The sequence below is a fragment of the Pelobates fuscus genome, chromosome 11 (assembly GCF_036172605.1).
Source record: "Pelobates fuscus isolate aPelFus1 chromosome 11, aPelFus1.pri, whole genome shotgun sequence".
In the NCBI taxonomy this organism is placed as follows: Eukaryota; Metazoa; Chordata; class Amphibia; order Anura; family Pelobatidae; genus Pelobates; species Pelobates fuscus.
The window spans coordinates 94,619,558-94,634,144 of record NC_086327.1 but is presented as its reverse complement, the minus strand read 5'-3'; positions in this window follow the sequence as shown (position 1 = coordinate 94,634,144).

Here is a 14,587-nt window from a genome sequence, read left to right as displayed (position 1 = left end):
GTTCCAACGGGCAGACTCACTCCTCCTCACTTCACCATTGGGTAAGTGCACATTTACTTAGATTTGTATTTTATATATAAACACTTCACTGTCATGTACTTTGTGATCTTGAAAAAGACCCGGCAGGGTCGAAACGTCGATTGATTTTTGTATACCAGTTATGAATTAATAAAGCACCAAGTGTTCCACTAACAAGAAGACCTGTGAGTGCATTTTGATTTTTCATTTTTCTGTATATATTTGACGCCAGCAATTTGCACCCAGGCATATTAGACACAATTAATTGTCTTTGGAGGAGAGTGCCAAGCTTCCCCTTGTGTATATATATATATATATATATATATATATATATATAGAGAGAGAGAGAGAGAGAGAGATGAAACCAGGGGGCTGAACTTACCTGAACATTCATAAATGGGGTGCTGCGGGAGGCCAACATTTTTTATTAGTGTTTTTTAAAAAACTAATAAATTCGGTCAGCATTGAAGTTGGTGGTTAGTGGATAAGTGAGTGCGCTGGATCTTGTGTATTGTGTGTGTATATATATAAAAATATACTGTATATAAATTTGTGTTCAGCGCATAGAAGCCATAATGGCAGCATATAACTTATATGCTGTAAACCAGATAGAAAATATGAACAGTCGGTTGTGGTGTGCCGAAACCGATGATGCGGTAGGCCAGTCATAAAAGAGGAACACAAAAAGAATTCAGCGCTAATTAACACACAATTAGTAGAGGTAGGCAGCAACCCAAATGAAGGAAAACCCCTCAAGTCCTTCAGTGGATAAACACAGATAGAGAAAAAGATATATAAGGGCTGCGCCAAATGGGGGAAGATAGTCCAGTAAAATATCGCTAGGATACCAGTAGATTGTCTGGGATACTTGATAGAGTTTCTTTGTGGAGGTAGGTGCGTCTGGTGTTGACCGTTCAGTATATGCAAATACAAGAGAGGTAGAGGCGACCAATGGTGTAGTATGTAAAATTCAGGGTACAATAAATAACAGAAGTAGAGAACTCACATTCAGGAGAGATATGGCCAGCTCTGGTGTGGATTGCGTACAGTGGTATAATCCCCGCTTATGAGATATGTAGGGAGGGGGTCTCCGTCAATACCGTCTGGTAGTCCAAAATAGAAGATAAAATAATACTCACAAAAATAGAGCAGAGGTACTGCTCTATTAATAGGCGTTGGTGGTATGATCCCCACCTAGGATTTCTTGTAGTACTGGAACAGTAAAATTGCCAGTGGAAGTAAAAGTAACCAGGAATGTTTAAAACGCCAGGAATAAGTAAAAAAGTTTAAAGTGGATAGAGAGTGCAATAAAAAGAGGATTGGTACGGTAAGGTAGCCAAAACACTTTTATTGTTCTAAAATGCACAGTAAAATACAAGTTAAATAATCATAAACGTGTTTCACCATAAGTGGCTTCTTCAGAATGGAATAAAATTCTGAAGAAGCCACTTATGGTGAAACACATTAATGGTTATTTACTCTTGTATTTTACTGTGTATTTTAGAACCAATCCTCTTTTTATTGCACTCTCTATGCACTTTAAACTTTTTTACTAATTCCTGGCATTTTAAACGTTCCTGGTTACTTTTACTTCCACTGGCAATTTTACTGTTCCAGTACTCTAAGAAATCCTAGGTGGGGATCATACCACCAACGCCTATTCATAGAGCAGTACCTCTGCTCTATCTTTGTGAGTATTATTTTATCTTCTATTTTACTCTCTTATCCCATCACAATTGAGAGCACTATTGTTGCTTTTTATCCTTCTATCTTGGAGCTTTGGATTACCAGATGGTGCTGACGGACGTACTGCCGCTACATATTCCATAAGCGGGGATTATACCGCTGTACGCTATCCACACCAGAGCTGGCCATAGCTCCCTCAAATGTGAGTTCTTTATCTTTCTCTATCTATTGCACATTGAACCCCATCACAATTGAGAGCACAATTGTTGCTTTCTATTTTCTTTTCCGAGTTTTGGACTACCAGACGGTGTTGACGGAGACCCCCTCCCTACATATCCCATAAGCGGGGATTATAGCGCTGTACGCAATCCACACCAGAGCTGGCCATTGTCACGATTCGGGAACCTAACACGCTAACAGGTCACAGAAAGTAAAGGATGCAATACCGGTCCTTAGAATGGCCGGGTTAAGCACACTAAGAATAGTCAGGAGACAAGCCAAGTAAAGGGAGCCAGAAAACAGGAGAACGAGAAACAAGCCGAGGTCAAAGGAATGGAGAATACAGGAGAATCGGAATAACAAGAAAAATAATCGGTAACCAGAGAGAGACGCATGAACAGACTGCAATACAGGTATCACAAGACCACAACAGGGCACTGAGAGACAGGAAAGGTAAGTATATAAATCCTATGGTTTACTCTGATTGGATAACTTCCAATCAGAATTAACAATCACACGTGAGAGATATTTACACCTCCCACTGTGATTATGGCACTGTGACTTTAATGCCGGGTCGCGTGACCGACCCTGGCGTTCGCATAAATGCGCGGGCTCCCAGTGTGCAACGTTATACATGCTGCCGCTGGGAGGCGAGGAGGATGTGAGCGGCGCCTGGAGCAAAGAGGACGCCGCTCGCTGACAGGTAGGAGAAGGGGAGACCGCGGGCGGCGAGGGACTGAGGGTGAGTGCTGCAAGTGGATTGCAGCCTCCCCTTACAGCCGCCCACAGTGCCCTGACATAACCCCCCCTTCGAGGACTGCCCGAAGGGAGGGAAGCCGAAGGCTTCAAAGGAAACCGCGCATGAAAGGAGCGGATCAAAGAGGGCGTGTTCAAATCAGAGACAGAAACCCAAGACCGCTCCTCAGGGCCATAACCCTTCCAATCTACCAGATACTGTAACCGACCTCAAGAGAAACAAGAATCAAGGAGAGCAGCTACTTCGTACATGTCACTGGAGACCGCGCGGAGGGAAGCGGGACGCCTGAGAGGACCAGAGAACCGATTACAGAGCAAGGGCTTCAAAAGGGAGGTGTGAAAGGTGTTAGGTATAAGCATGGAAGGAGGCAAGGCCAGGGAGTAGGACACGGGATTTACCCTATGCAATACCTTATAGGGGCCAAGGAACTTGGGCGCGAACTTCATCGAGGGAACCCTGAGGCGGAGATTCTTAGAGGACAACCAAACCCTATCACCCGGAGCATAAGAAGGAGCCGCACACCTACGACGATCAGCAAATCTCTTCTGAGCAGCAGCCGCATGAGAGAGAGCAGCATGGACCTGATCCCACATCCTCCGTAAGGAAGTGAGGTGCTCGTCCACAGCGGGCATTCCCTTGTCGGAGAACACACCGGTAAGGACAGAGGGTTGGAACCCATAAGCAACCATAAAAGGACTTAAGCCAGTGGACGAATGAGTCACGGTATTCCTGGCGAATTCAGCCCAGGGGAGGAGATGAGACCAGTTGTCCTGGGTTGCATTCGTGAAGCAGCATAATTATAACTCCACAGACTGATTTGCTCGTTCAGCAGCCCCATTGGATTGTGGATGATAGGAGGAAGTGAACGACAAGGAGACCCCCATCTCAGCACAAAAGCCCCTCCAAAACCGAGAGACAAATTGAGGACCGCTGTTGGATACACTATCCTGTGGTATACCATGCAAGCGGAACACCTCTTTGGCAAACACTTGAGCCAGCTGAACCGCAGAAGGTAGTTTTTTAAGTGGGATAAAGTGCGCCATTTTAGAAAACCTATCAGTTACAGTCAAAATTACTGTCTGTCCATCAGATGAAGGAAGATCCACAATAAAGTCCATGGATAAGTGGGTCCATGGTTTCTTGGGTACAGATAGAGGCATTAGGAGTCCCGGGGGTTTAACATTAGGGGACTTACACTGTGTGCAAACACGACAAGCCTGCACATAATCCACCACATCTTGTTTAAGTGAGGGCCACCAAAACTGTTGAAGGAGACCCTTGTATGTTTTGGTAACCCCTGGATGACCAGCAGTTTTGGTGGTGTGAAATAAAGCTAACAGCTTCTTTCTGTCATTCACTTTCATGTATAATCTACCTACAGGTGTCTCAGAGGGTGCTTGGGATTGGTATGCCTTGATACCATTAAGGAAAAGAGACAAAACAACCAAACGGGTAGCAGCTATTATCTTAGTTGTAGGCACAATAGGTTCAAGAGAGGGGGCAATCGACTCCAAAGGTTCGTATTGTTGGGAGATAGCATCAGCTTTGACATTACGGTATCCCGGCCTATATGTGATAATGTACTGAAAGCCTGAAAGAAATAAAGACCATCTGGCCTGACGAGAGGACAACCTTTTAGCATCAGTTATATAGGAGAGATTCTTATGATCAGTTATAACCAGGATTTTGTGTCTGGCTCCCTCTAATAAGTACCTCCATTCCTTAAAAGCCATCACAATAGCTAATAGTTCTCTGTTCCCGACGTCGTAATTTTTTTCAGAATCAGACAGCCTTTTAGAAAAGTAACAACAGGGATGGAGGGGTTCGGTATGCAATCGTCTTTGTGATAACACCGCTCCTACACCTGATTCAGAAGCGTCAACTTCCATAACAAAGGGAAGGGAAGGGAAGGATCAGGATGGTGTAGCACAGGGGCAGTGGCAAATGCCTTTTTGAGAGTCTCGAAGGCCTCAAGGGCTTCAGGAGTCCAAACCCTGGGGTGCAAACCTTTTTTAGTCAGCTTCGTGATCGGAGAAATAACTGACGAAAAACTTTTAATAAACCTCCGATAATAATTGGCAAACCCTATAAACCGTTCAATTGCCTTAAGTCCTTGAGGAAGAGGCCAAGACAGTATGGCTTCTAACTTAGAAGGATCCATGCTGAATCCCTGTTCAGAAATGACATACCCTAGGAATTGTACAGATTTTTTGTCGAATTAACATTTTTCTAACTTGCAATAAAGACCGTTCTGCAACAATCTCTTGAGCACCATCCTCACATGATTATGGTGTGACTCCAAATCAGGAGAATATACGAGTATGTCATCAAGATACCGACCCTGGCGTTCGCATAAATGCGCGGGCTCCCAGCGTGCAGCGCTATACATGCTGCCGCTGGGAGGCGAGGAGGATGTGAGCAGCGCCTGGAGCAAAGAGGACACCGCTCGCTGACAGGTAGGAGAAGGGGAGACCGCGGGCGGCGAGGGACTGAGGGTGAGTGCTGCAAGTGGATTGCAGCCTCCCGTTACAGCCGCCCGCGGTGCCCTGACAGCCATAGCTCTCCTGAATGTGAGTTCTCTACTTCTGTTATTTATTGCACCCTGAATTTTACATACTACACCATTGGTAGCCTCTACCTCTCTTGTATTTGCATATACTGAACGGTCAACACCAGACGCACTTACCTCCACAAATAAACTCTATTAAGTATCCCAGACAATCTACTGGTATCCTAGCGATATTTTACTGGATTATCTTCCTCCATTTGGCGCAGCCCTTATATATCTTGTCATAAAAGAGGGCCCATCCTGAATATTATTGTTAGTAAAGGGAGTGATGGGAGGGGTAAATCGACAGACTAATAACAGTAACGAGGAGAGGTCTGGCGATCCTTAGTAGGGAAATCAAGCCTCTCCCTCAACTACAGGACCAGCCTTCCATTTGTATTCAGGGCATTGAAGCCATAATGACAGTATATAACTTATACAATATAAACCAGATAGAATAGATGAACAGTTGGTTGTGGTGTGCCAAAATTGATGATGCGGAAGGTCTGTAATAAAAGAGGGCAAAAATGAGTATACAAAACAACATTTATTTCAGCCTACAATTTGACAATCATATAGCATATATCACATGTTAACGTTACAAAAAGCATGTGCATATTTCCTGTATTGGTTGGGGTATGTATCTGGTATATGCAGATGAATTCCACCGTCCCAATGTCTTGAAAATATGTACCGGTATGTTCATACTGGAAGCAGTGGTGTCCTGAGTAGTTGGATGGATTAAGGTCTAATGTTGCCAGTAATACATAAGGTAAATGTGATCTTGTATTTTAAAAATCTGGGATCTTTTCATTGGGATGTGATTTTTGTAGTGGTAAACTATCCCGGTCTAAGGAACCCATAGAAGGCTAAGTAGATGGCGGTTTTAATGACATGATTAATGTTTGATTCGAAAGGGCTTGTATCTATGAGGTCCAATAATGATTGGAAGAGTTGACTACGTATAGGTTATCTAGAAGATGGTGGTGAAGGGTTCAAATTTTTTATGCCTTTTAGTATGGTTTTGATTTGATAAGAAGACAGGAAACTGTGGTTGTTTGGCCAATGTGTAAGTATATGGTGTTGTATCCCTGTCAGATATAATTTGATGGTGTTGCAAGATAATTTTAACTTAACTTAAGGTGGCAAAAAGAAGTGAAAGCTACAATAGTTTCCATTGAATATTTATTGACAACCTCAAAGTCAAACAATATTCTGTTATAAACATGGAATGCCCTGTCGAATGATTTCCTAGCATTTTCAGACAAAGCCAATTACGAAAGGAGCATGCTATAAGATAACAGATTTCCACATCCAATGTCATGTCCTGCCATGACGGAGCCGGTGTAGCCACTAAGGCTGCCGTTGGTAAAGTTTTGTGGAATTCCTGAAACTGAGAGTGAGATAAATGATCAGCTGCTATGTTCTGAATGCCAGGAATATGGACACATACCAAAAAGAAATTATAGTTAGCAGCCAGCCAAGTCAATTTCTTCAGAAAGCTCATGATGATCAGATATTTAGAACAACCCTTGTTAATTATGTGGCATGTGACTAAGTTGTCCGAAAAACATCTCACCGCCTGACCCGACCATGCTGCTCTCCACGCCACTGCAGAAGCTACAATAGGACAGGGCCGGAACAAGGCAGAAGTGGTAGAAAAACCTGGTACATTGTGCACTTCAAAAGGCCAAACCCCCCATAGCCAATTATCACCAAAAATAGCAGCAAAGCCTGTAAAAATAGTAAGGGAATCAGAGGTAAGTAAAGGGATAAACATGCTTTTCCCATTCCTGGCAAATGCGTAAATCCAAGGTAGCCGAAACGTCCAGTTAAATACTGGAAATATCAGACTGAAAGCGGGAAAACAGATTGAGCAGTCTAGATTCAAAAGCCTGGCCCTGCAGAATAATTTTCATGGCAATGTTGATGGAGCCTAGTAGAGACTGTAATTCTGTATGATTACAAGATCCCGCAGAGAGATATAGATCAATGCTGGATAGAATGCAATCAATCTTCTCTCTTGGCAAGTTGGCTTACATATTAACAGAATTTTGCATATTAACAGAAAGAGACTTATTAGGTTGTCTAGGCAGTGAGGGTCAGATCGTGGATCCCGAGACAAATCTAAAAACCACTAACCGATGTGAAATCGTAGAATTTGAAAAAGAGGAGATGATAGTTTAATAGCAGAGCGACTTCAATCTGTAATATAAGACAACCAACATCAGAACCTCCAAGAAAGCAAGACTAACTACTAATTGACAGATGTTAAAAAAGACCCACCTAAGGCGAGTGGGACAATTGAAACTGAGTCAACCAAAATCTATGAGACTTGAAAAAAAGCCCTCAGAGGCACAGCCAAAAGACAGGTTCAAGCCCAGCAACCTATAAAAGGCATCTTTGTTACAACATATCTAATAGGCAGAACAAAATCAGCAACAATGTGCTGCTCAATGAAATTGAACCAGAAAAGTGTGATCAGAAATTTTAAACATGCAGTACTCCCCTATAGCCTCTAGAGGCCAGCAGCCCCATTAAACATATACATACAATTATGCGAATGTTCGCATAGACCCGGGGAATACCTATCACTATAATAGGACATTCGGTTGTAATTATACGAACGGTCCCAAAGAGGAGCAAAAAGCCGCATAACAACCGAATGCTCGCACTTTTGTGCGTGCGTACGAACAAAGGGCTGAACGGGTGTGCGTAAACTCATGAAAGCTAATTCATACAAACCAACAAGCAATGGAATAATTAAACATACTACCGGACCGTACTTAGACATTGGAGAGAGTCCAACACATCAAACATCCTTGAGATAGAACATAGTACTGCCTTTGATCTTTCATACAAAACCCTTTGTCTCACTTTTATGGCTTTATACTCCCTATAGCTATAAAAAAGGACATCACTGTTTCCATTTTCAGGTTCTTAGTTATGTCATATAATCACATTATCCTCCCCTTTTTTATTCCATGGTCAATATGGTAGCTGGTACCTTTTTGAAACATAATTTTCCTACACTAACTGTACGTTTTTGACTCTATATCCATAGCAATACAGATGTTTCTTAATGTCTTGTCCTGTGAAATGCAGTTCTAGGTAATATTTGTTGTTAAGCATTAGATTACTAAGTCGTATCCCAGATATACGTTCTTGTACTAATACAATGCTGGCAGGTGAGGGGGGGGGGGGATTTATGTGTGTGTGTCTATATTAGACTGTTTGTGTGAGTGTATGTATCAGGCATAGTAGGCTTCTTCTCAATGAGAATCCTCTGATTGGAGTATTATCAGGCACAGAGTAGGGGCTTGGAGAAAAACATGCTGCAAAAGTAGCATATGTTTCTTTTGGAGTTTAGCGAATAAACTTGTGACGCATGAGGGGGCGGCAAAATGGATCTTTGCCTAGGGCGGCAAAATTCCTTGCACTGGCCCTGGTGCTAACATTTCTCATGATAACTATTCACAGTAGCCTTTTAGTTAACAGTATGTATTTTAATATAAGTTCCTTTCTTTTGGACTGGTGCATTACTTTGTTAACTTCTTGGCTTACCATCCTGGAACACATGTGGAGAACAAGTTAGGCGAATGCTTCAGATCAATACTCAATTAGTCCTGGTTTCCCTGTGTATGGAGTTTGTGGACCCTTCACGTGCTAGCAATTGAGAGTCCCATGAACTGAGGCTTTCAACTAACTTTCAACTTGTGTTTTTTTTTTTAAATAATCCCTTGTGGAGAATAATGAATCCTCCACCTGGGATTATTAAAAAAACAAAAACATTGTGGCAGGGGCGGGGTTTACCGTGTGGCAGGGTGGGGCCAAATGGTGGCAGGGGCGGGGCTAAATGTCTCTCTGTGTTTGACTGTGTGCCTGTACGTGACTGTAACTGTGTGTGTGTGTGTGTGTGTATGTGTGTGACTGTAACTGTGTGTGACTGTGTCTGCCTGTGTGTGTGGCTGTCTGTCTCTGTGTTTGGCTGTCTGCCTGTGTGTGACTGTAACTGTGTGTGCAACTGTCTGTCTCTGTGTGTTTGACTGTCTGCCTGCCTGTACGTGACTGTAACTCTGTCCGTGTGTGTTTGTGACTGTGTCTACCTCTGTGTGTGTGACTGCCTGACCTCTGTGTTTGACTGTCTGCCTGTGTGTGACTGTAAATGTGTGTGTGAGACTGTCTCTGTGTGTTTGACTGCCTGTATGTGATTGTAACTGTGTGACTGTCTGCCACTGTGAGTGGCAGTGTGTGTATCTGTAAATGTGTGTGTGTGTATGTGTGTGTGTGTGACTGTCTGCCTCTGTGTGTGTGGTTGTGTGCCTATGTGTGACTCTATTCTGTGTGTGTGTGTGTGTGACTGCTTCTGTGTGTGTGGCTGTGTGCCTATGTGTGACTGTAACTGTATGTGTGTGTGTGTGAGACTGTCTGTCTGTGTGTGTGTGGCTGTCTGCCTCTGTGTGACTGCAACTGTGTGTGTGTGGCTGTGTGTGTGTATGTGACTGTATGTGTGTGTGTGCCTCTGTGTGTGTGTGGCTGTGTGCCTCTGTGTCACTGTAACTGTGTGTGCATCACTTTTTTTCTGTGTGGGACTGTAAGTCTATGAGTTTCATTTTTCGCACAGGGTGCCTAAATTACAAGGACGGCCCTGGCTCTATGTATCCCAAAGTGCCCGCATGGACATCCCCAGTGCTTTCTCCTATTTTGGAGGAAGCAGTTTATGGACCCCCAAGGCAGGCAGCTGTGAGTACATCAGAGGCAGCGAGGGAGCTGTAATCCTCCTGATCTGCTCCCTCGCAAGCCAACTACTGAGGCCTTGGAGCCAGAATATGATGTTGTATTCTGGCTCCCGGCATCGGTAGACATCCCACGAGGTAGCAGACCAGGAGGATTAAATCTCCCTTGCCACCTCTGATGTGCTCACAGCTGCCTGCCTCAGAGCAACCGCACTGGACCCGAGGTATAGATCCACTCCAGCTCTCCCAAATGTAGGGAGGCTGGGTGGACAAATTAAAATAATAATATTAGTCATTTGTGAGTGTGTGTAAGTGTGTGTGTGTCTGCCAGTGAATGTGTGAGTGTGTGTGTGTGTGTGTGTGTCTGTCAGTGAATTTGTATGTGTCTGTCTGTGAGTGTCTGTCACATCAGTGAGAGTCTGTGTTTGTCATTGAGTGTTTCTGTGCCTGTCAGTAAATGTGTGTGTGAGTGTATCTGTCACTTTTCTACACCCTGCCCCCTGTACTGTCACCTTCCTACACACTGTCCCTCTCCTTCCAACCCACAGGTAAGAGGTAGGGAGGGGGATAAAGCCCAATTTAATTTAAACAGCTCACCCCCCAGCACTTATCCAACACTACACAGACACTGCATTCACTAGACACACTGCATCCACCACACACACACACACACACCACACACACACACACACACAACGTATTCAATAAACACACTGCATACAATACAAATTACATCCACAACATGGAAGAAGGGGGAGAAAAAACTTGAAAGGGAGGGGAACAGAGACATGAATGGTAGGGGAGGGGGCAAAAAAGACATGGATTCTTCAATCCATGGGGTAGATGGAAGCTGAACGGACAGTGTGGCTACATCTAAGGTGTGACACATTACCTACCTAGCTGAGACTGCAGTTTGCAGACCAATTAAGGTAGCGTGTGTATATAAACACTCATACATTTATGTTTTATATCTGCCCTCCTACTTTTGTCCCTGGGCCCACCATTTGCCCCCCCTAAAAATGAATCCTAGAGACGCCACTACATGAGGGAGGAATGGGAACGAGGAAGGCCGCAGGATTTTTTTTTTCTAACAGTGGGAGGTGTGCAGCGGGATGGAGCAGAGAGCCATGCTCGCCTTGTAGATACTCTGCTATGTGAGTTTTGATGACAGACATAAAATTTAAACAGAATTCACATTAGGCAGACTGGAGTAACCCTGTAAGGTGGATAACACCACATGCAATATCATACACCCCCATTTTTGCTTATTTAACGTGGAAAGTTCTGAGCATGCACTGTAGTGTGTACATGGCTTTGTGTTTATTATGAGATCTTTTATATCACAAAAAAATTGGGTGGAAAAATTATCTTTGTTCTCTTACACAGATGCACAAGAATGCAAAATACAAACCTTATACATTGTGTTTGATGTCCTTTAATGTGCTCTTGAAAAATGAAAAGATTATCCTTGCATGCTAATTCAGATGTTTACAATATTTTATAAAACTCTTTTTTTTATGAATGCAGTAAAACCTCAGAAACTTGTACAATGAATAAGTAAAGCATGGCTGAGCTTTGCTCAGCTGAAATAATTCATGGTTTAAACTTTGTCATATTGTAAAGGTCAAACAATTCCTTACAATTTTAAATAGACAAAAAACATCAGAAGTTCTTCACCACTCTAGCTGAACTATATCATTCTCTCCAAATGACATTGCATTGACCTTGCCTCTACAATCACGTATGCTTCAAGGAGTGTTTTAATGTAAAGCTTAAAAATATAATATTTATCTAACGTAATCTTCTTAAATTGCTTGGAAATTTTGATGTACTATATAATTTAATGTATTTGTGGATAATATTCTTGTGACTGATGTCAATAAAGTCAGAAAGAAAACTGGACAGAAACCCATAACATAATATTAAACAATTCACACTTCTTATAGCAATTTCAAAGAAATTATGACACTTCAAATTCTAAAACAGTATTATCGAACAGAATCTGTGCCTGCTTATGGTACATTGTACATGAAAAACATCTGTTATAGAATACTTCCTAGTGAAATGTTACCTAATGAAAATGCAAATTTAGTACACTGCATAATTAAATATAGTTTTTTCTTTCACTTCTATGTGGATGACAGCTTTACACTGTCACAAAAAAAATAGAAATTGCTATGTGGGAAGTGCCTAGAGTAACAATAAAAAAAAGCAAACAAACAGGACTAAATACTAGTAAATTTGTCAACTCAATATGGCATTTACATAGAAATGACAAAATACGGATGGAGTTTTTATCCCTACATTAAAATGAGAGTAATTTAAGCCATGGTTTTGTAATTTCATACTTATCTGGCTTGAAATAGGCTAAATTGGTGTTATGTCACCCCCTGGGAGCTTTTGCTACAGCTGAAAATAACTAAACTGACCTTGGTGCCCAGAAAAAGGAATAGCCACTTATTGGATGAGTGATTGCCTCCTGATCTTTGGTAAAGGTTAAGTACATTGTTAAGGATGCAATGTCTAAGGATAAGCTTTGCATTTTGGTTCACCACATGATCTCTGCCTTTCACATGGTATGGGATCCTTGATTATCTTACTGCAGTCATTCCCTTCCTGGGAGTAACACAATAGAGATCAAATTGGTTTTATCTATATTTATTTTCATGCTTAAGTTTGGTTTCTTGTATTACCTGGAAATATTATGCTGGTATAACAAACCAGCATCCGTGGTTGTCTGTAGTCTCCAGCTATAAATAAAGTTTAAAATTCAATTATCGTTGAATTTTAATTTTTGTTCTTCATCAGTAATTAATATATCTATATTCCATTTAGAATGGAAATGAATACATAGTCTTATCTTTAAAAAAAGCAGCAATGTTTCTGGTCCTGGGTTATATAATTACATTTGTAAGGTAATAATTGGCCCTCCACTTCTAAAAATAATAAGTAATTATGGTTGTCACTTCAAAGGGCATAAGAATGCAACATAACTTACACTTACTAAATAAGTAATACTGACTCAGTGGTTCTATTGCTGATTACATTGAGTCAATATTGCCTATTAAGTAATTGTAAGTCATGTTCCATTTTTATGCACCTTGAAATTGTACGTAAAATGACAACCTATGTTGTATTTTTTTTTTAATGTAGCATGTTTTATAGTTCACTTTATATCATATATAAAACTGTATATTACACTTGTTGTGTTCAGTGATTATTATACTTATGCACATTAACTTTGCTTTTTTTATGCACATTGTTTATTGACACTTTGCACTGATTAGGTTAAGATGCTGGATGTGGAGGTCCTGGGCTGGTGTGGTTACACGTAGTCTGCGGTTGTAAGGCTGGTTGGATGTACTGTTAAACTTTCTGTAACCGCTTTGGAGATGGCTTGTGGTAGAGAAATGAACATTCAATTCATGGGCAACCTCTCTAGTGGACATTCCTGCAGTCAGCATGCCAACTGCACGTTCCCTCAAAACATGCGACAACTGTGGCATTGTGCTGTGTGATAAAACTGCACATTGTGTGACTTTTATTGTGGCCAGCCTAAGGCACACCTTTGCAATAATCATGCTGTCTAATCAGCATCTTGATATGCCACATCTGTAAGGTGGATGGATTATCTCAGCAAAGGAGAAGTGCTCACTAACACAGATTTAGACAGATTTGTGAACAATGATAAATGGTATAACAAAAGTGTTCTGTGTTTACAGGCGCTTTGCATAAATTACATCAAGTGCTCTAATGTGACAGCTGCTCCCACACAAAAAACAGGAACTCTCCAATCCTGTCGTAATTCAATGTGAAAAAAATACACTAATTTACATACACAGTATGAAATAGTGAGAGTGTGTAGCGCTTAATTTAGTGAACTTACTCCACAGGAGATCCGTCAGAGTATAAAGGGTTGATAATCTATTTGAACAAAAATAGAGAAAAATATAGTGCACACTGTGTAAAACGTAGTATTGATACACCACACAATAAAGGACACACTCACGTGGTTTAGAGCCTATTAGGATTGGCTCTGATCACTTGCGCCTTGTGTCCTTTTAGGTGACACACACCTTACTCTCCAAACGAAATTTTCCTCAAAAGGGAGAGAGAAAGACAGGGGAAAATCGCCCTAGTATTGAAATCTTTAACGTAATCTGATAGCAAGTTTAAAAGCACATAGGTGAAGATTGCTTCTCACCTGAAAGAGAGCCTGTGACCTGGCTCAAAGTAGATCAGCATATGAAAGAGTCATCCCTAAAAGGACTCATATGCTGATCTACTTTGAGCCAGGTCACAGGCTCTCTTTCAGGTGAGAAGCAATCTTCACCTATGTGCTTTTAAACTTGCTATCAGATTACGTTAAATATTTCAATACTAGGGCGATTTTCCCCTGTCTTTCTCTCTCCCTTTTGAGGAAAATTTCGTTTGGAGAGTAAGGTGTGTGTCACCTAAAAGGACACAAGGCGCAAGTGATCAGAGCCAATCCTAATAGGCTCTAAACCACGTGAGTGTGTCCTTTATTGTGTGGTGTATCAATACTACGTTTTACACAGTGTGCACTATATTTTTCTCTATTTTTGTTCAAATAGATTATCAACCCTTTATACTCTGAGGGAT